At 43.1% G+C, this 20,081-nt stretch overlaps 1 protein-coding gene across 3 annotated transcripts in view; it reads right to left on the bottom strand.

Annotated features, from left to right (window-relative positions):
- Positions 1-20,081, bottom strand: part of CDYL (chromodomain Y like) — a 180,173-nt gene that overhangs the window by 49,185 nt on the left and 110,907 nt on the right. The window lies entirely within an intron of this gene.

Below are 20,081 nucleotides of genomic sequence, written 5' to 3'. Positions count from 1 at the left end.
TAAAAAGAGTCAGTGGAGGATTTGCAAAACCTACATTATTTTTTTCAATCCAATAAGCTTGTTACAAGGTTAGGATAGGACAGATGTTTATTTCTTTAAATGATAGCTAGACCAGTGGTTCTCAAGCAGGCCTGGGCTATACGCAGAGGTCTTCCAGGGAGTACATCAACTCATATAGGCATTTGTCTAGTTTTACAACGGGCTACATAAAGAGCACTAGCAAAGTCAGTTTAAACTAAAGTTTTATACAATGACTTGTTTATACTGCTCTATATACTATGCACTGAAATGTAAGTACAATATTTATATTCCAATTGATTTATTTTATTATATTGTAAAAATGAGAAATTAAGCATTTTTCAGTAAGAGTGTGCTGTGACACTTTTGTATTGTTATGTCTGATTTTCTAAGCAAGTAGTTTTTAAGTGAGGTATGCAAGAAATGTTGGGTACGCAAGACAAATCAGACTCCTGAAAGGGATACAGTAGTTTGGAAAGGTTGAGAGCCACTAATCTAGACAAGTCATCTACAGGTGATTTATTCTGAAGTAAATACCATACCATCTTTGTCAGAGTGCATTTATAAGAATAAAAAAAAACCCCCACAAAACAGCTGACATCACATAGGCTCAAGAAAACAACTCACGCGCACCATTACTTCTGACCACCCAGTCCAATGATACTAAATATTCTCTCTGATGATAATCACATTCAGTCCCTCCCAACCAGCAAATAAGCCAAGGAATAAGGTTCCATTAAAGTCATATACCAGCAATGCAGTGTGAAATAGTATGTTATTAGCAAAACACAGCCTTGAGAAATGAGTTTTAAGGCCCTGATCCAGTAAAGCACTAAGACAAGTGAATAGCGTTAACAGTCTCATTGAAGTCACTGTGCTTAAGAGGTTTGTTAGGTCATGGCTTAAATACAGTTCTACTGTAAAAAGTGACTGAACTGTGGAATTCCCAGTTTACTGCACCTCAATTATTTCTGTACCAAATGTCCTTAGTCTACAAGTAACAGTATTTTTTCCCAACTTCCAGGCTCACAAACTCAACCTAGGCTCTAACAATCAAGCTGGATTGTTTCCATTTTGCACACTAGCACTAGTAATTTACGGTTCAGCAGGCTAAATTATGCCTTCAGCAACACCTGTATAACAATGTTGTTTTTAATGGGATTTTCCTTCACTGAAATTTCTTTTCCAGTTTCTTCCCGTTTGGTATCTCATCTCTTCTGCTGTTCCTGAAACATCTACAGGAGCAAGGGAGAGATTCCTTCTACTTTTCAGAATTCTCTGATCACAGTGTTTAAGCATTTAAAAACAAAAGCCACTAGCCCTCTGTTTTGTTAATTGGTCTACTGTATAGATATAGCACCACACAGGTTACCAGATAACTACACTTGATATCGACCTGGAGGAGAACTGGACAATCAACAGTAGCATCTGCAATGAAAGATGATTCAAGTACTGTAAAGTAAGGTTTGTCTCTCTTTGTTCCTGGCTAGATGCAGTTACCTTAGTTCCCTGCACCAAACTAGGGAAGCTCAAGCAAAAAGCTGAAGCAGAGCACTGAACAGACCCATCTGCAGCTTCATAATTCCTCTGCAGTGAGAATTCTGTTTTCTTATTCACTTGGTGTCATGGTTCCTGGGCTAACAGCACCTCTGATACCTGCTGATCTCTTTGAGTGTAATGCATCTCAGATCTCAGACTACTAGCCATCACCTATCTTGGGATGGAATCACATGATTCTCCCACTTTCAGTACAGGCCCTGGCTGCAGTCCTCTGGTACTAACCATGATTAGCTACACAGGCCTGATTCAGAGTCAGACCTTGGAATTCTGTTCACTCCAGAAGTACTGACAGTGGTATTCAGTAACCAAACAGCCTTTTTAATGCAAAGTATTATTTATTTAGAGCCAAAGCATTTAAGAGAAAACAGATCTTAAAACAATAAGCAAACTGTACACAGGTCTAGTTTATGAGGTGTCTAACCATATTCCAGAAGCGGGCCCTGGTAGATCTAATTTCCTATAGACTCCTCCATAAGCCTCTCTTTGTGTCAGCTTGTCTTCATGGACAGCCCCTGGCAACTGACAATGCCCTCTCTTCTCCTCCAAGAGCCTTAGACTGTTTCATTTCCTTTTGATCTCCAGGCTGCCAGCCTAACAAAACAAGGCTTGCATCTTTGCTGGAGACAGGATATAGGATCCTCCAAGTCAGTAGCTTTCCAAATTGTCTTTCAAGTGTGTGCCAGGATGTTCTTATCGGAGGAGCTCTTGTGTTGCTCTCCTGCACAGTCCCCACTGAATTAAAGCATTATAGGTATATAACAAACACTCCACTACCTCCAGTGTAAATTATACAGTCACTCAATAATTAGGTTACATATTAGTACTCTTAGATTATAACACAGCAAGCTCCATGATGTCACACCTGACCATGGGTAAAATATCCTCTTCTGTGGGTACAGCTGATTCTTTTGCCTGAAGACCATTGACCACAACTGTATTAGGTACCCACACTTGGACTTTTTTCTGAAATGTACATTATCTTGTCTAAGGCACTTTCCTTTTGATTGTTGTTTTCATTCTGAACAGATCACTTCTGCAATGCATGCAAATGGGAAAACCAGTTTCAGTTTTTGAGCTGGATGGAAAGTTTCCTAGTTGGGAAACTGAATTCTGTGACCAGGCCCCAAACTAGAATTACTCTCCTTGCTGTCGTTTCAAAATAATGGTGGGAAAATAGCTGTGCTCTGACGAAATGCCTCATTGATCAGATTCAGATTCTCAATTCCCTTCTCTCACAAGAGTCATTCATCAGAGGAAGGCAACAAGTACTTTCTTGCTCTCTCTCATGGAGGTTTTTTTTTTTTTAAATAGCATTTTGACGTATGAGAATCACTATTGGATGAATTCTGTGAGGATTCAGATGAAAGGGCTCAAGCCCTTTTATGTGACTCCTTTTTGGACTTCCCAAGCCAGCTTTTGACCTAGGTGCTGGTGGAATGGTTCTCTGAGGTGACCTTCCCCAGACTCTGTGTTAGTTTGGAGTTTGGCAGGGGTGGAGCAGTAGAGGTGAAGTTAGCCTTTTCCCCCCAAAACCACTATCCAAATGAGGACCACAGAGGAGGGAAAGCAGTGATAACTGCTAGTGGGACAACTGCAATGGAGAAAGGTTGAAGTTTAGCCTTCCCGGATTTCCCCCTAAAGGGGAGGTTTTACCTGGATTGGAGCGCTTTTTTCCCTTCTTGGGTTTCTGATGGTGCTGCTGCCGCCTCTCTCCCTCAGCACTGCTCTCTACCACTGTAGTAGCTCTGGCTCCTGCACTGACCTGCTCCTCCACAGCAAATTTTAGCAGACTACCAGTTTCTCCACAAGACTCAGCAACTGCAGCACTAGTTCCCTCTTGGAAGGCTTCAAGTTGCTCCTTTTCCCTCAACTCAAGCAGTACTTTGTCAGGGGAGCTTCTCTGTGACCCAAAGCAGCATTCATGAATGAGAGTTGAGGAAGAGTTCCTTGCACTGGCTATGCTTTGGGCCATCTACCATTTTGTAGATGCTGGCCTAAAACAGCAGGCAGAGGGTGGGAAATTCTGCTCCGTAGGAAAGGAAAAGAGGTGGGAGCATAAAGACATCACAGAAAAGTTGGCAAGGGAGCAGAGAAATAAAATGTAAACAGAGTTCCTAGCTGCCTGCTATTAGAAGTAGACACAGCTGGTAGTAATTTGATGAGCAGCCCATTCCTCTTTACCCCATAACTCTAACTTGCCCAGAGACAAAGCTCCAGGTGCCTCTGGTCCAATCAGTAGAGAGGCAGCAAATCAGAGGACATGCCCCTCCCAAAGAACAATCCTTACTACCAGGTGCAGTGCTTATATGTTGAGGAGCTTAATTACAATCAAGGGACTCCTTCCTAGCATTACACACAGTAAACAGCTGCATGATCTGGCTCTGATGTATTAGTTAAAAAAACATTATTAAGGTTGCAAAGTCACTCAAAAGTTAGGAAATGCCAGAATTTAGGTTGACTTTGTAACCTTAATTGAGTTCCTCTGTGCCTATGCACTATGATACAGTCTTTAATTACATGATTACACAGTTTTTTTCATATTCAGTACACAGGATGGATGGTGCTCACTTAATGAGCAGCTATTCAATATTTTGTTTTCACCTTGTGAGCCTTGCCTTATTTACAGCACTCTATTCAAACCCTGCTCTCAAGACAGAGTTAATAAATTTCCTCCTGGGTTTTTCTATCAATATAGTATCTGAGTGATTCACAAATATTAATGAATTAATTTTCACAAACCTGTGAAATGAGGGGGAATTATTCCCATTTTATATGTTGAGAACTGAAACAGAGAGAGAGAGAAAGGTCAAAAGTATCTACTAATTTTAAGTGCTCAATATGAGCTATGCAGGACTTGATTTTTCCAGACTGCTGAGCACTATATAGCATTTATATGTTCAAAGTGCACCTCCCACTGATTTCAGTTACAGTTGTGAGTGCTTAGTATTTCTACAAATCAGATCCCAGAGACTCAAGTCAGGCATCCAGAAAGTTAGGAATACACAATTAGTGACAACCTGAGCAAAGCTTAAATGACTTACCCTGCCTCACAGAGCCAGGGGTAGAATCCAAATATCCAGGGTGGCATTCAACTGCCTTAACTGTGAGATCATCTTTCTCTTCCTGCAATCCCCTGCCTCATTCCCTATACGTGTTCCAGGACTCCTTAGATGCCTTTGAAGAGCAGTGGGAGCTGTCTGAGGTTCTCTGCTCACTGTCCCCTACCGGGTTCCCTGATTTTTAACTCTCAATCCTCACTCCCTTTCCAGTTTGTTTTTTTTTTAAATTTGTTGCCCCAAGACATCAGTTGTGGCCTGAGTTTTAGTGGTTCCTTCCCCTTGGGTGAGGGGGTGGCCCTTTACTTCTGGGTAGGCGTAGGCCCACCTGCCCCAGTATTCACAACAGGTAGACACTTTGCACCCCTCTCCACCTCCCTGATTCAGACTCACTCCACACCCACCTCCTCTGTTTCCCAGATCCAGTTTTCTTAACCAGCCAGTCCCAGTCTCTTCTAACCAAGGCTCATTGCCCCAATCTATTCACCCCATTTCCCCCTCTTGCAGGTCTGGCTCCAGAGGTGCTGGAACTAGGGGTGCTACCGTACCCCCTGGCTTGAAGTGGTTTCCATTATATACAGGGTTTATAGCAGGGGTTGGCAACCTTTGAGAAGTGGCGTGCCAAGTCTTCAGTAATTTAAGGTTTTGTGTGCCAGTAATAATTTTACATTTACAGGGGCCCCCAACAGAACCCCAGTCTGGCAGCAGACTGAGCAGCGCCGGCGCCAGGGACCCTGACTGGCAGGGACCGGCAGATGGAACGCCAGACCGGCAGCGGGCTGAGCATGCTGCCGGGCTGAGGTTCCGTCTGCCACCTGCGCTGCTGGTCTGGGGTTTTGTCCGCCGGCCCCTGCCAGCCAGGGTCCTGGCCGCCGGCCCCGCTCAGTCCGCTGCCGGCCCAGGGTTCTGTCCATCCAGGCTGGCAGCAGGCTGAACGGGGCCGAGACCCTGGCTGGCAAGGGGCCGGTCTGGGGTTCTGTCTGCTGGCTCCTGCCAGCCAGAGTCTCGGTCCCGCTCAGCCTGCTGCCGGCTGGCAAGGGGCGGGTGGCTGGAACCCTCGATCTGGAGCTGACGGTCTGGAGTTCTGGCCTCCGGCTCCTGCCACCAGGGTCTTGGCTGTCGGCCCCGCTCAGCCCACTGCTGGCCTAGAATTTCATTCACCCAGGCAGGCAGTGGGCTGAGCTGGGCCTGCAGCAGGGACCCCGGCTGGCAGCAGCATGCCAGTAAAAATGGGCTTGCGTGCTGCCTTTGGCATGCGTGCCGTAGGTTGCCAACCCCGGTTGATAGTTCGGTTCAATGGCTCTCAGCACCCCCACTATACAAATTGTTTCAGCACCCGTCTGGCTCTTGTCCCCTCTGCATTTGAATCAGGCAGCTTCCATCTCCACAATGCATAGGGATCACTCACAGAGCACAGGACAGAGACTGGCTTCCTGTTCTTGGTTCAGGCACACAGTCCCTGTCAAGTATTTCTGTCCACTTGATAGATATGCTAAGTACAGAGTGTAAAACAATTTTGCTGTTGGTAGCAAGGATCATTTGTGGATTACTCTGATTCTTCAAGGTAATGACTAAGCAATGATTCAAATGATACTTCACTTTTACACACACACACACACACACACACACACACACTCTCTCTCTCTCTCTCTCACACATCCCCCCCCCCCTCTCTCTCATCCTCTAAGCTCAGATGCATTTGTGATTCAGGAGAGTCTGTTATACTCAATTCACTATTAGTTTTTATGCCAGTGTAATTGATTATTTTACCATGTGGACTTTGGTATTATCCCCTTTATGAAATCTTGTTAATATCTATGTCTCTAATTTGCACACCCCATAATTTGTACTCAAACATGTCTTTTCCTCATTTCTCAGCAAATATTTAACAGGAAAGTGCAATAATGTGATCACATTAAGACTTCATTCATTTTACAAAATACAATACATATCTTCAATAATGTGAATCTGTGAGCCAAACTCACTACATATTGTAGGCTGTGAGCATAGATCCTATGGGAGCCCTAACGTTGCAGTAGTGGGCATGGAATAAGTGTGCAAATATTCCAAAACCAAGGGATGAGCGGGGGAGAGGAGTCTCCAGAGAAACACTGTGCAATGCCTGATAACTCAGGCTTGTTACAGGGACAATAATATGTCTCTATGGCAATAAGTAACATTCAAAGTACCTGGCCAAAGTTTCAAAGGGGTATCAAACCAGTCTCTTATTTGGCAACCACAATCTACAAGTACAAAATGAAAGGGTAGGTAGCATCCGTAGTGAAAATATACCCTTTTAAGTTATGGAGAAAATACAGTAAGTACTTGCACGAAAGCAATTTACAAGTTGCACAATTCAGTTTGATCAGCTAAAGAGTCAACTTCCTACTGACACACTTTACACAGTAATTCTATTACTTCTGGTTTGCAATCATCGGAGCAAAACTAAAGAACCAAAATTGTGCATACGAATAGTTCAGCTAAAAGCCTCTTTGGACACCTAAACCGCTTGCCTGTAGAACTTTGCTTCTTTAGTTTTATTCAAATGTACAATGCTTTAAGGAATTTAGGAAGTTACAGATGATCCATTCATTTTAAGTTTAAAAAAGTACATGTTTTCTCTTTTCCTGTAAATGTGGTTCACGAGTTTAAAACACCCCACAATAGCTGTAGCAAAAGCATCCAGAGAGGGAAGGAAAGAAAACAAGTGGAGATATACTAAAGAAAATTAAACATTTCAAGCACTGAACTGCTGCCTGAAAGACCAAACTACCTTAGTTAATGGGATGACATGAAGCTCAGGTTACTGCCCTGCAGATCTCATTAGATGATGCTCAATTCTTCTCTTCCCAAGAAGTTGAAATGGATCTTGGGCAATGAGATTTAATATCATGAGGTGAAGATTTGCTAGATTTAAACATATACCTCTTTAATAAACTGCTCCTTACCTTTCTAGAGATTGTAGATTTTGAAGCTTTAGAACTCTTTTGAATGAGCTAGAAATAGAATGAAAGGAGCATCTAGTTTTCTGCAGATTTCACTTAGGCTAATATTATGTAATAAAATAATAATAATTTATAAACTTTCACCTCTTGGAACTTGGGTAACAACAAATAAAAATGCAACATTAAAAACACACTTAGCATTAAAAAAAAGCTTAATAAAAGGATCTAATAAAAAATAGGGGAAAGCATGAGATATTGGTTTTTGTAGTTGTTTTGTAGCGGAGAGATGAACTGTTGTGGGCAGTAATTACCATACCACAAGGGCCAACATAGTAAGGTGCCATGCCCTGCCTACCTGACACATAATGGTGGGATTCCTATAATGTGGATAGGTATTAGAGCAAAAGTACCCATCAAAACAAGGCTCACAAGCAGGTGGTCTTGAACAGTGAGAAGGCTAATGTCACTTAGAGTTTTCAAATCCAACAGTATAAACTTAAAATCGGTGTGCCAGTGTAAAGAATTCAATACGGTATAATCTTATCACAATTGTTCCAATCAATGAGCAAATAGGTTACTGAAGAAGTTACCAGCAATAGGGCTGCCTCATAAGCTTTGTAATTTCCTGTTTTGCTGTGATAGAACTTTATGGTCAAAATGGCATGGGCTGTTGAGAGGTCATTTCTAGATAAAGAAGGGCGCAGGCTGTATAACTGAAAAAAATCCCAAAACAAAAAAGATTTTCTATTCTACCTGACAGATGTTATTCCACGTAAGTGATGCTGCTGACATTTACTCTGAGCTTCTTGAGAGGAAAAGGTGATCTTGTTAAAGCACAGGACTGGGAGTCAGGAAACCTAGATTCTATTCTCAATTAAAAAAAATTTAAAGATGAGAACTTAACACTATCCCCCTCACAAAATAGAGAGAAAGATTGTGTTCTCACTGAAGACTCTCCCAAATTACAAAACCTAAAACCCCAACCCTTTAAAATCTACTCCTCCTTACCTAGTAAATCACACCAAACCATTTTTGGACACTATAGTCTCCGTCAGAAGCATAACAGACAAAAACTAACTGAAATAAAAATTACGTCTTCTCTGTTTGTTCCAGAAGTTAAACACAACTTCATTAAAAAAATATGAAAGCACAGTAGCTCTCTAATGGGAAGAGGCCAGAGCATGGTGAACCACCTACTTGACTGAAAAGCAACTAAGTAATACAAGAATAACAGCAACTTTAATAATTAGAAAGCACAAACACCTGCCATTGACATGAATGTACACTTATTACATGGGATAAAATCATTCCCATTTAAAATCTCACTTCAAAAGATGGTTAAAAGCCTTAAAGAAATAAACACACAAAAAAACCCAAGCAAGACGCAACTATCAATGTGATTGTGAAAAAGCAATGTGGCCTGCATATTTGGTTAGCTGTAAATATCCAAAGAGAGAAACCTGAATCCTAAGAGTTCTAAAATTTAACCAAGACTGCAGATTATCAGAAGAAATCTTATTAAATATTTAGAGTGCCAATTATGTGATCTGTGCTGTAGAAAGAGAGGATGGCAATGCTCCAACCCCCAGGGGTCAATCTGCATTCAGCATCTAATTAATCTAACTCCAGGACAGTCACTGGAGATATTTTGTGAGCAAACCATATGACAAGACATGAATCATCTGAAAAAGTTCATCCAGAAATAGTTGAGAAACTTTGGCCCTGGGACTTCTTTTAGACTACAGAAATTTTGTCAAACATTTTTCTTCTATCACCAAAACTTTCAAACCCAACGCCCCTGGTGTGGAGTAGAGTATGGAGAGATGATCAAATTTCTGTCAGACAGGCATTTGGGCCCAATTCTCATTTACCAGTGTAAAGTGCTCAAGTGTAAATGAGATTCCAGACCTGCAGTCTCACATGTTAGAAATGTAAGGGAGCAAACTCTGATAATTCTAATACTGGATTTTGAGGCTTACCCAGACTATTCTGACATAGTATTTGAAGATTAAAAGGCTGAGAATAAATGCATTCAGATATTCAAACCAATTTATAAATGCTCTTTGCACTGAAATGTTAATATTTTGGAGGCACCAAAGTTATTTCCAGAGTCTTTAACATCCTGTAAAATAGGCTTTGGCAGGAGACAAAAGTGCCTGGTTAAAACCATGAAGATCCCAATGGGAGAAAAAAAGAATACATGGCAACGACACTCATTGGTCAGCAACTCGAATTACTCTTCAGTAAATGAGGCACTCCCTACTACCAAACTCTAAGAAATAAACAAAGCCTTTGCAGCATTCCCAGGCTTTGGCAGCCTGAGAAGTCATCTGGAACTTTAAATGGAACTTGGGTCTCTGGCATGACCACACTGAGCACTATAAAGTAGGTTACTAGATTCATGGGTCCTTTTAAAGCAGATTTTCCATGCCATTGTACAGTCTCCAGGGATTTTTCATGTAAACTATGGTATTTTAGCAAGGGCAACATTAACAGAGGAAATGCAAAAATCTTGGCAGATTTATAATTCTGGAGAGATCTCTTAGGGATTTTTTCCTTCTGAAGGAGGGATCAAATAAAGTCAATACCATTCTCCAAGGGAATATTATCCCTACCTCTAGAGATTTGCCAGAAATCCTTTACAGTGGATTCAGAAACTGGTTCTTCATAGACCAGGTAGAATATACCTTATTCTACAGCTTGGCCAGTTCATTCTGTGGACAAATGCCTATTACACTGGGTATAAACAAAGTAGAAAAATGCTGAAAGGGAGAACATTTCATTTGACTCAGATAAATAAAATTGAAGGACTTATTTTTAACCTTATCTTTTAGGGGGAAGACCACAAACACTCCACAGTCTGATTAGAGAAAAAACAAGGACCATCAATGGGTTCCCATAGCAGGAGTCTCTCAAGGGAATGACTTCAAGGTTGAGAGTTTGCAGTGTTCCAGCCATGTCAGCCCCAGGATATGTGACACTCTGACTACCATTCCCAGACCTGAAGAAGAGCTCTGTGTCACTCGAAAGCTTGTCTCTTTCATCAACAGAAGTTGGTCCAATAAAAGATATTACTTCACCCACTTTGTCTCTTTCAGGGTTAGTGACTGCATTTTAGTTCGAGAAATAACATTAGTAGAAATCCCTAATGACTGTTTGTCTGTGTCTCCTTTGGAGGCCGCCTTTTTCATTGGCCTGTTTGAAGAAAACCAGCAGCACAGAGAGGATCTGTGGCATTATGTTTCCAAAGTGCTTTACAAACTCAGGGTGCAACTTCAGAAAATGGGGAGCAATGCCAGAATACATTATTAGGGACACAATACAAACTACTTTGGCTTGTTCAGCAGAATGTCAAAGAATATGAAAAATGAAAAGGACCATGGGAAGGGAGCAACAAGAAAAATAAAGTGTGACAAGCATTAGTACGTTTAAAGAGAAAAGCTGCTATGGAAGACAGCACAGTAGATAAGGGAATCATAGCACATTGCACAAACTGCAAGAGCTAATGAAAGTATGATCTGTGGGGATATTTGGATGTACCCACTTGCTACTGTTAAATCCTTGGGGCAGCCGGCGTAGGAAGCAATAACTTGAGGCCAGAGAGCAGGCAGCTAACCAAAACCTCCATTTTATTTACATATATACAGAGAGCTCCTCAACCGGTTGAAACTGGTTGAGCTAACCCATAATAATCTAACTCAGTTGCCATAGCAACAAAACCATGACAACCAAATACACAACATATTCCTCCCCCCCTAATAAGAACATCCCCTAAATAAAACACACACTAGACTAGAGAAGGAGGGTAGACTGCCTCCATTCCCGGCTAAACCCTGGGGATTATTTTGCCCCATAACCGTGGGTTCGCCCTAGCTAAAGATCCAGCCGATGAGGAGGTCTTCTGTCTCTAGGTGGATTACGGCGAACTACTGGTGTTGTTGCACCCGAAAGCACTAGGGGCTCAGGGTCCGCAGCACGAACAGGTGAGGAGGGGGTATCAGCTCGTGCTGGGCAAAGGGGTATCTCAGCCGCTGGCAGTAATGGAGGAGAACAGTCAGAAACAGGTGAGTCGTGATTCGATCCCTCACCAGAAGAGGTGAAGTCAGACCCCTCAACTGCAGATGGGTCCTGAGGACTGGCATGACCTGGCAACAGCTGATCTACATGTCGCCGCCAGGTAAGATTCTCTGCAGTCCGGACTGTGTAGGAAACAGGTCCTGTTTGAGTGATGACTGTGGCCGGAACCCATTTAGCTCTGGAAGTATAATTCCGAGCCAAAACTGGCTGTCCCGGGCTAAAGGTTCAGTCTTTTGCTCTGGGTGCCCGTCTGATGACTTGATATTGCTGCTGATGTTGCACAATTTGTCGGGGTTCAGAAGGTTTCAGCAGATCAAAGCAAGTGCGCAGCTGTCGTCCCATCATTAGAAAGGCCGGAGATGCGTGGGTCGTAGCATGAGGTGTGTTTCTGTAGGAAAGTAAAAAGGTATCCAGACGCTTTTGAATGGAGTGATGTCCCCTTCCTGATTTCAAAGCGTTTTTCATTGTCTGCACAAATCTTTCAGCTAATCCGTTGGTGGACGGATGATATGGTGCTGACGTGATGTGGTGTATCCCATTTGCTTTCATAAAATTTTGAAACTCCTGAGAAACGAACTGCGGTCCGTTGTCGCTCACAAGTTGTTCTGGCAGACCAAAACGACTAAAGAGTCCTCATAGTTTCTGGATAGTACTCTCTGCAGAAGTGGACTGCATTATAGAGACTTCTGGCCATTTAGAATGGGCATCTATTGCCACCAAGAACATGCTTCCTTCAAGGGGGCCAGCAAAGTCAACGTGAATACGTTGCCACGGGTTTTCAGGCCAGTCCCATGGGTGTAGGGGTGCCCACTGGGGTGCATTCCTCACACCCTGACATGACATACAAGCTTTTGCCTTCTCTTCAATAGCGCTGTCCAGTCCAGGCCACCAAAAATAGCTTCGTGCAATTTCCTTCATGCGCACTATTCCACAGTGACCGGAATGTAGCTGTTCTAACATCTGTGATCTCAGTGGTGGTGGAATAATGACACGTCTCCCCCACAACAAACAACCAGATTGGACCGATAACTCCGTCCGCTTGGACATGTAGGGAACAAGGTCGGATGAGACCGGAGAGGTTTGTCGAGATGTTCCATGCATCACCAGGTCCATAACGTGGGACAATACTGGGTCAATGCGAGTTGCCTTCTTTATCTGAGTAGCAGTGATGGGTGTATTCTCTACCTGTTCAAAGTAGAAGATTTCCTTGTGGGCACTATCGTGGTGTTTGACCGGCAAAGGTAACCTTGAGAGGCCATCTGCATTGCCGTGTAGAGTGGATTTCCGATATTTGATTTCATATGTGTGTGCTGAAAGTAACAATGCCCAACGTTGCATACGACTAGCAGCTAATGGGGGAATGCCTGTGTAAGGTCCAAAAATTGATGTCAGAGGTCGATGGTCTGTGAGAAGAGTAAATTTTCGCCCAAACAGGTACTGATGAAACTTCCGAATTCCAAAAACAATTCTTAATGCCTCACGTTCGATTTGGGCGTAGTTAGTTTCTGCTTTGCTTAAAGTGCGTGAAGCAAAAGCAATAGGTCTCTCTTCTCCTGAAGGCATAATATGTGACACGACTGCTCCCACTCCATAAGGGGAGGCATCGCAGGCCAATTGCAGTGGTAAGGATGGATCAAAGTGCATTAGAACTTCAGAATTTAGCAATGCATCCTTAGCTTTGTTAAACGCAACATCACAGGCTTCAGTCCACTTCCAGGCCTTGTTCTGCCCAAGGAGCTCATGAAGTGGTTTTAGCAGTGTGGCTAACTGTGAGATGAACTTTCCATAATAGTTCAGGAGTCCTAGAAACGAGCGCAGCTGGCTTACATTTCGAGGTGGGGGAGCCTCCACAATAGCTTTAACTTTTGCAGGGGCCTTATGAAGACCTGCAGAATCAATGATGTGTCCCAAATATTCAACAGAGGGCTTGAAGAATTCACACTTGTCTTTGCGAACTCGTAGGGCATACTCTTCCAGTCTTTGTAGGGTAGCCTCTAAATTCTTTAAGTGATCCTCTTCATTTCTTCCAGTGACCAGGATATCATCCAGATAGCACTGAACTCCTGACAAGCCACACAAGATCTGGTCCATAGCCCTCTGGAACAGGGCGGAGCAGATGTTATTCGAAGGGTAGACGACAGTATCGATAAAGCCCCTTATGAGTCACAATATTCAACAGCTCTTGGGACTTTTCATCGACGTGCATCTGTAAATATGCTTGACTCAGATCAATCTTACTGAACTTTTGTCCCCCAGCCAGGCCTGCGAAGAGGTCATCGATGCGGGGAAGTGGGTATTGTTCTGCACACAACACTGGGTTGACAGTGACTTTAAAATCACCGCAAATCCGGAGAGAGCCATCTTTCTTCACGATTGGAACGATAGGAGTGGCCCATGAGCTATGGGTAACTGGTATTAGGACTCCATTGGTGACCAGGCGCTCCAGGTCTGCTTCAACTTTTGGCCTGATGGCATATGGCACAGTTCGGGCTTTCAGATATTTTGGTGGACTGTCAGGTTTAATGTTCAATGTCACAGTGATTCCCTTCATACTTCCCAAATCATCTCCAAAAACAGCAGCATGTTTCCTTAGTATAGGGGTTAGACTGGTTTCTTCTTTAGTCATCCGGTGCACTTCTGCCCAGTTCAGCTGAATCTTCCCAAGCCAAGACCTACCCATTAAGGCTGGGTAGTTACCTCTCACCACAAACAGTGGCAATTTAGCCACCTGTCCATTGAGCTCCACCTTAACATCAATAGTGCCCAGCATAGGCACAGCTTCTCCCGTATACGTCTTCAGAACAGTTTTTGTTGCCTTAAGCGGAAGATGCTGTAGCTTTTCTTTATACACAGTCTCGGAGATCAGTGAGACGGCTGCACCGGTGTCCAGTTCCATGCGTATACGTTTGCCATCCAATAACGGGGTTACCCAGTATTCATGTGAGCCCGCTGCCAAAGACAAAACATGCAGTGGCACTTCCTCTTGCGATGAGGTGTCACCTTGATCATCCTGGGTCTGCTCTAGGGTATGCAGGGTTCCTCTTTTTGTCGGCCAGACCGCAGGCCTCTTTTTCTTTTGTTTACAGGCACACTCAATGTGTCCCTTTTTGCCACAGTGTCGACACACCAGGTCCTTACACCAGCATTCTGATGCCTGGTGACCCGGCTTACCACAGCGGTAACATTCTTGACTCTGCACAGTTTTGTGGGTCGGTTCTTGTGACACTTTTTGCACCCTAGGGGGTGCACCGATGTATTGTGCCTCCCTTGTAGCCAGTTCCATGGAGACAGCAATATCAACAGCCTTCTGTAAGGTAAGCTGAGCCTCTGTCAGTAGGCGCTTCCGTATAGCTTCACTGTACAGGCCACACACTAACCTGTCATGCAGGGCATCATTTAACATCTCTTTAAATTCACAGTGTTCTGCTAGCTTTTTTAAAATGGCTACAAATTGTACAACTGTTTCATCTTCCTTTTGGTCTCTTTTGTGGAACCTATATCTTTCAGCAATTACCAGTGGTTTTGGGGAGAAATGAGACCCCAGGATTTCCACAATGTCACTGTAAGATTTAGTCTCAGGCTTAACAGGGTGTAGTAAGCTGCGTAGCAGAGAGTAGGTTTTAGCCCCTACAACAGTTAAGAATATTGGCACCTTCTTCGCTTCTGTAATGTCATTTGCAATACCAAAAAGCTCAAAACGCTCAGTATACACATGCCACTTCTCTGTATTCTCATCAAAAGGCTCCAGGGGCCTGGTCAGAGTAGCCATGATTTTTAGTTTCACTTTCACAGTCAGTGCAAAGAAGCAGCTTTTTTCCTTTGTTTGGTCTTTACCTTGACTTCTACTTCCTTCTGTTACTGGAGCAGCACCGGAGTCTCACCCTCGTCGCCAGTGTTAAATCCTTGGGGCAGCCGGCGTAGGAAGCAATAACTTGAGGCCAGAGAGCAGGCAGCTAACCAAAACCTCCATTTTATTTACATATATACAGAGAGCTCCTCAACCGGTTGAAACCGGTTGAGCTAACCCATAATAATCTAACTCAGTTGCCATAGCAACAAAACCATGACAACCAAATACACAACAGCTACATCTTGTCTTAATGAGACTATAAACTCTTCTGGGCAAGAACCATTTTTTACTGTTTTTTCCACAGTGTCTAGCAGAATGGGGCCCAATCTTTACTGGGACCTGCAGAAGCAGCAAGTCAAATAAAAATAATAATGTATGGACTAACTGACATAAAACTGTCTAGCAGAGGTATCTGCACAGTTGCCTAAATTCTGGGTTACTCAGGAGTTCCTCCAGACTGCTGGACTGGTTTTAAAATAAAAAGATTTGCAAAAAATAACTGGGCACTAAACTGAGCTGTTTGTGATTTAAAGTTTCTGATCATATGAAAAACTATGTTTACAGTTCCACATTGCCATTTGTATTTTTCTGATATAACAACTTCTCAGTTGTCACTACCCCTAAAGTCCCATGACTGATCAATACAGTGTTTTCTACTACATCATGGGTATAGCTTATCTTTCTGTACGTCAGTCAGTATCAGTAAAGATATTGACTGCAGAGGAGTCTCCTTGAAGATTTGTAGCTAAAGAACATTAAATAGAAAGCCCTGCTACCTATGTGATTATACATAATTGCCTTGAAGGAGTTTTAGTGCATTTTAGTATACCTGCCCAGCACTATGTAAACAGAGTGACTACAGCAAGCTGAACATTCTTTAAATAATTGTATTTTAGCATTCCATTTACCTAATATTTCAAATTCAGTAACAGAATGTACAGTATCCTGTTTATTTTTCATGTGTTCTCTCTACTGCCCCCATCACGAATAATACAGGGTCTTACCCACAACTGCAATACTGTGTGTGCACATATATCAACTATCAATAAAACAGAAACTTCTCCACAGAAAATTTACATTTCATGCACTAAAATATGCCTTTTTCTACACAGGTGCACTTGAAGGGGAAAGGAACCTTACCACACTACAGTGTACTTACACAGGACCAGGCATAATGTCTCCTGTAACTGGTGAGCACAAAGGGGGTGGACCAGCTAATATTGCCTACAACTATGAAAAGCACCAGAATGGGTGTTTCTGGACAGATTGTGTGCTAGGATATGTCTCCTGTTTCCACAATGAGTTGGGATACCTTTGCTGGGACCTTCTTAAAAAGGTATTATCCTAAGGTATAAAAAGCATATACCTTTTAAAGGAAAATTGCCTCGATATTGTGCCCTCCCCCTTTTCTAACAAGCCTCAGAAGGAAGTCTAAATTGCACTGTGTGGTCTACAGGCTGAAGAGTATATTTGTAATAATGTTTGAAATTATACTGAATTATGCATCTTTATCTGTCAAAGAGCTGAAGAGTGACAAACATAATTGCAGTTGGGTGAGGTTTGCTGGGATTCGCACTAAAGCCTTCTCTCAAACATCTGTGAAGTTCCAAGTCTATTAACTACAACAGCTATCTTTCTCACAACATTTTTATTAGCATTTATATAACTGTACTGTTTCAGAACCACTAAAACCAGATCAGTATCTTGAACCAATAGCAGCAGACGTGAAAAATTTAGAATGACAGAATGAACAGAAAATATTGTAAAAGACTGACAACAAATTACTAATGAGTTTGCCTGAGCAATAATTTTATACTATACACTTGTCTACATGAACGTTTAGTTTGCTCAAGCTGGGGTATAAACAAACTCCACACAAGCTTGCTGCATACTAAATGTCCATGTAGACCCTGCTGCCATGCATTACAAGCAGCGTAGTGTGCTTTAACATGCTCCACTTTAAAATGCGACTAGATCAAAGTGCATTAAGGAACTGTTAGTGAGCATCACCAGGGTCCACACACACAGTTAGCGGTTGGCAGGTTACTAAGGGTTGATTGACACCGTAGCTTGCAGCAAATGAAATGTTTGTGTACACAAGCCCTAAATTTCATCTTAATCCAGTATTTACAGACAAAAAACAAAGGTCAAATTAGTTTCTTACTTTCCTGAACATGGCTTTAGTTATTGTTATACTTATGTTTTGTATCTACAGAGGTTATTCATGAGGTCTTAACCTAGTGATTCATTGCTTAAGGCATTTCAGTAGGAAATACAGACAATCATTACCATGCAGTTTTACACTGAAAAGGACTTCTGCTTTTGGGTCAAAAGTCAACAGGTTATGAGGATGTGTGTACTGTTTCTTTAAGTCTATAGCAGAAAGCCAGACAGAATATTGTTGGGAAAAGTTCTAGGCAGAAATTAATATAACTGGAACTACATCTATTTACAACAGATGAATCTGGTCTAATATTGTTTTTCCTATTCAAAGTTCTTTGTTCAGTCTTAGAAAAATGCAACTTTTTCTGCAATTCTTTACCAGTAACACATAATATGGTGCCAGAAGTTGTCTCATTTGGAATCAATATAAAAGCAAAATTATGCTGAAGTTCATCCATCCACAAACTTTTCAAATATGATAAGCTCCTGGAACAGCCTGCGCAGAAGGAGTGCTTCCCAATATTCTGAATCACAAGAAATCTTAATTTAGAGAAATTTGAAGTACTAGCCAAGTTACTAATTTATTCATAGGGATTGAAACTGAAAATATTTATAAATCATTTACTTTCACTGAGGAAGGAGACAAAAATAACTATGGCAGTGTCTTAAAAGCAGGGTGAGCATTTCCTTCCAAAAAGGAATGTAGTAGGCAGTAGGCAAAGGAACATGCTTTTACTAAAGGATGCACCAGCCTGGAGAAAGGATTTGTATAGTAGTTTCTATGCTAACATATGTGAAAGAGAAAAGTATTGATATGAACAAGAAAGAACTAATAAAAGACTGTCTAATCATTTGGATTTTAATCAAGAAACATTCTGATAAATTACTGTTAATGTCTATGCCTCCTCTAGAACAGGCAGCGCTACTGACCCAGCAATGTCAGCTAATGAAAATGCAAGTCATGCAGCAAGGAAGTAAAATAGCCAAGTGCAAGTAGTAGCAGCAAAAAAATCCCACAGGCAGGGCCGGCTCCAGGCACCAGCTGAGCAAGCTGGCGCTTGGGGTGGCATAGTCTATGGGGCGGCATTTTGCCCAAACCTAGGGCAGCACGTCTGGGTTTTTTTTTCTTGTTTGCCGCTCCGGCCGCCCTGCAGCAAACTGGGCAGGGCAGCCCCTGTTCTTCCCTCTCCGCCGACTGGAGCGGCGCAGAGCCCTCCCAGCAGGCAGCGCAGTGGTCGGGACCGTGGGACAAGCGCCCTGCTGAAGCCCTGGCCGCCCCCCTGCTCTCTCTCTCCCCCACTCCCTCCCCGCTAGACTGGGTGCGCACTCCGCTGCACGTCTGCAGCACAGGGAGTCCCCCTGCACCCTGGCTCCGGCTGCCCAGCAGGGTTTTTTTGTTGTTTTTTTTCCCCCTGCTTTACCGCTCCGGCCGCGCCGGTTTTTTTTTTCCCCCCTGAATTGCCACTCCGGCCATGCCCCAGGTTTTTTGTTTTGTTTTGTTTTCTTTCCCTGCTTTGCCGCTCTGGCCGCGCTGCAGGTCCCTCCCCGCCGCTGCTCCGGCTGCGCCGCAGGGTTTTTTGTTTTGTTTTTTTCCCCTCCTACTTTGCCGCTCCGCTCCCCCCCCTTTTTTTTGCTTGGGGCGGCAAAAAAAAGCCAGAGCCAGCCCTGCCCACAGGAAACAGAGAAGCAACATAACATAACCAGGTCCAGCCCGCGGGCTGTAGTTTGCCCACTCCTGAGTTAGAATCAGGGACATCATTTTAGTAAACATATACAAGCCATCTAATATCATGTGGCCTGATCCCATCTTCCCTTCCCTTCTTCATCCGGCCATCTACATAGGTGACTTTAACAGCCATCATGAAGACTGGGGATACTGCTCAAACGACACAGCCGGGGAACAGATCACAGAATGGAACTTCCTCAAAGATCTCCACCAGCTCTACGATCCAAAGCAATGCAGATCTTTTCGGTCTCCAAGGTGGACAATGCATCACAACCCTGGCCTGTGTTTAGTGACCCGTAACAACACAGGTATCCCAGTGGCCACAACAAGAACCATCTTGAGTCACTTTCTGCATAGCCAATATGGCCCAATTATCCTCCAGACTGGCCTGGAAGTGCCTCTTCTGAAGTTGGTGCCAAAGCCACTTTGGAATTTCCACAAGGCTGACTGACCTGCCTATGCTTCAGAAACAGAACACTGGATCCCACAGCTCAAACCGATACCTAGAAACTTTGTAAAACTGCCAAACATCCTAAAATCGACCGCTAAGAAGTATCCTGTGCAGTCACCACAAGGCTTTCATCCCCTGCTGAACAAAATAATCCAAGTCCCTCCTGAGGGAATATGAAAGAAGTGACAACCCAGATAAAGCCACTGTGCTGCTCGAGTCCTTGCATTCGGTGCAC

The sequence above is a fragment of the Mauremys reevesii genome, linkage group 2, assembly GCF_016161935.1.
Source record: "Mauremys reevesii isolate NIE-2019 linkage group 2, ASM1616193v1, whole genome shotgun sequence".
Taxonomy (NCBI): Eukaryota; Metazoa; Chordata; order Testudines; family Geoemydidae; genus Mauremys; species Mauremys reevesii.
Note: the sequence above shows the minus strand (reverse complement) of the source record. Positions and strands in the feature narration are given on the sequence as shown.